The sequence below is a fragment of the Mustela nigripes genome, chromosome 2, assembly GCF_022355385.1.
Source record: "Mustela nigripes isolate SB6536 chromosome 2, MUSNIG.SB6536, whole genome shotgun sequence".
NCBI lineage: Eukaryota > Metazoa > Chordata > Mammalia > Carnivora > Mustelidae > Mustela > Mustela nigripes.
In genome coordinates, this window is record NC_081558.1 from 6,968,214 (window position 1) to 6,971,487 (window position 3,274).

Consider the following 3,274-nt stretch of genomic DNA (forward strand, 5'->3'; position numbering starts at 1 on the left):
GCTTCTCCCTCTGACTCTGCCTTCCACTCTGTCTGCCTGTGCTTGCTCTCGCTTGCTCTCTCTCTGACAAATAAATAAATAAAATCTTTAAAAAAAAAAAAAAAAAAAAAAAAAAAAAAAAAAAAAAAAAAAAAAAAGTTTGATAAGGGGAGACAAGATGGCAGGGAAGTAGGAGGAGGCACCCATTCAACCTGCACCCTAAAGTGAGCTGATTACCTTCCAAAGATCTCCAGTCACCCACAAAATCAGCCTGAGATCAGAATTATACAGGTCTGGAGCTCTACTGGAGCAGAAGATGCCAGTGGGCAGTAAATGAGACAGAAGATAGAATTAGTGATCTGGAGGACAAACAGATAGAGAGAAAGGATCAGGAGGAAGCCTGGAACAAACAGCTCAGAAGCCACAAAAACAGAATCAGGGAAATAAATGATGCCATGAAACGTTCCAACGTCAGAATTATTGGAATCCCTGAAGGGGAGGAGAAAGAAAGAAGTCTAGAAGATATAGTGGAACAAGCTCTTCATGAAAATTTTCCAAATCTCATGAATGGAACCGGGGTTTATGTACTAGAGGCCAAAAGGTTTCCCCCCAAGATTACAGATTCTTGAAAGTCCTTGAGACACCTAATACTAAGAATGAAGAATTAAACTGTAGGCAGAACCTCTTGAAAGCAGCTAGGACAAAGAAGATCCTTATGTACAGAGGAAAGCCCATCAGAATAACGTCAGACCTGTCCACAGAGACCTGGCAAGCCAGAAAAGGCTGGCAAGATATATTCAGGGCACTAAATGAGAAGAACATGCAGCCAAGAATACTTTATCCAGCAAGAATAACATTCAAAATGGATGGAGAGATAAAGAGTTTCCAGGGCCGGCAAGGCTTAAAAGACTATGCAACCACCAACCCAACACTGCAGGAAATATTAAGGGGGCTTCTTTAAAGGAGGAAAAAGCCCAAGAATAGCATTGAACAGAAATATAGAGACAATCTACAGAAATAAAGACTTCAAAAGTAACTCGATGTCAATAAAAACGTATCTATCAATAATCACCCTCAATGTGAATGGCCTAAATGCACCCATAAAATGGCACAGGGTTGCAGACTGGATAAAATGACAGGACCCATCCATATGTTGTCTACAAGAGACCCATTTTGAACCTAAAGATACACCCAGACTGAAAGTAAAGGGATGGAGAAGCATCTTTCATGCCAATGGGCCTCAAAAAAAGTCTGGGGTAGCGATTCTCATATCAGACAAATTAGATTTTAAACTAAAGACTATACTCAGAGATCCAGAAGGATACTACATCATTCTTAAAGGGACTGTCCACCAAGATGATCTAACAATTGTAAATATCTATTCCCCCAATATGGGAACAGCCAATTACATAAGACAACTGTTAATCAAGCTAAAGAGTCATACTGATATGAATACACTAATTGTTGAAGATCTTAACATGCCTCTCTCAGAAATAGACAGATCATCGAAGCAGAAAACCAATAAAGAAACAAAACCATTGAATGACACATTGGACCAGATGGACCTCATAGATATATACAGAACATTCCACCCTAAAACAACAGAATACTCATTCTTCTCAAGTGCACATGGAACCTTCTCCAGAATAGACCACATACTGGGTCATAAATCAGGACTCAACTGATACCAAAAGACTGAGATTATTCCCTGCACATTCTCAGATCACAATGCTTTGAAACTGGAGCTCAATCACAAGGAAAAGTTCTGAAGGAACTCAAACACCTGGAAGCTAAAGACCACCTTGCTTAAGAATGCTTGGATCAACCAATAGATCAAGGAAGAACTGAAACAATTCATGGAAACGAATGACAATGAAAACACTCCAATCCAAAACCTATGGGATACAGCAAAGGCGGTCCTAAGGGGGAAATACATAGCCATCCAAGCCTCCCTCAAAAAAATTGAAAAATCCAGAACACACCAGCTGTCTCTACACCTTAAAGAACTGGAGAATCAACAAAAAATCAAAACTCCACAAATAAGAAGGGAAATAGTCAAGATCAGAGCTTAGATCTATGAGGTAGAAACCAGAGATACAGTAGAACGTATCAATGAAACTAGAAGCTGGTTTTTTGAAAGAATCAATAAGATCGATAAACCATTGGTGATACTAAACCAAAAGAAAGGAGAGAAAGCTCAAATTCATAAAATTATGAATGAAAAGGGAGAGATCACCAAGGAAGTATAAACAATCATCAGAGGTTATTATCAACAGTTATATGCCAATAAGCTAAGCAACCTACATGAAATGGATGCATTTCTGGAAAACTATAAACTCCCAACATTGAATCAGGAAGAAATTGACAACCTGAATAGACCAATATCTAGTAACGAGATTGAAGTGGTGATTAAAAACCTCCCAAAAAACAAGAGCCCAGGACCTGATGGATTCCCCGGAGAATTCTACCAAACTTTCAAAGAAGAAATAACCCCTATTCTTCTGAAGCTGTTTCAAAAAATTGAAGCAGAAGGAAAACTTCCAGACTCTTTCTATGAAGCCAGCATTACCCTGATCCCCAAACCAGGCAAAGACCCTACCAAAAAGGAGAATTTCAGACCAATACCACTGATGAATATGGATGCTAAGATTCTCAACAAGATCGTAGCCAACAGGATCCAACAGCACATTAAAAAGATTATCCACCATGACCAGGTGGGATTCATCCCTGGGCTACAAGGATGGTTCAACATTCGCAAATCAATCAATGTGATAAAACAAATTAATAAGAGAAGAGAGAAGAACCACATGGTCCTCTCAGTTGATGCAGAAAAAAGCAATTGACAAAATCCAGCATCCGTTCCTGATTAAAACGCTTCAAAGTATAAGGATAGAGGGAACATTCCTGAACCTCATCAAATCTATCTATGAAAGACCCACAGCAAATATCATCCACAAAGGGAAAAGCTTGCAGCCTTCCCGTTGAGATCAGGAACACGACAAACATGCCCACTCTCACCACTCTTGTTCAACATAGTATTAGAAGTCCTAGCAACAGCAATAAGACAACAAAGAGAAATAAAAGGTATCCTAATTGGCAATGAAGAAGTCAAACTCTCTTTGCAGATGACATGATTCTTTATATGGAAAACCCAAAAGAATCCACCCCCAAACTACTAGAACTCATACAACAATTCAGCAACGTGGCAGGATACAAAGTCAATGTACAGAAATCAGTGGCATTCTTATACACTAATAATGAAAATACAGAAAGGGAAATTAGAGAATCAATTCCA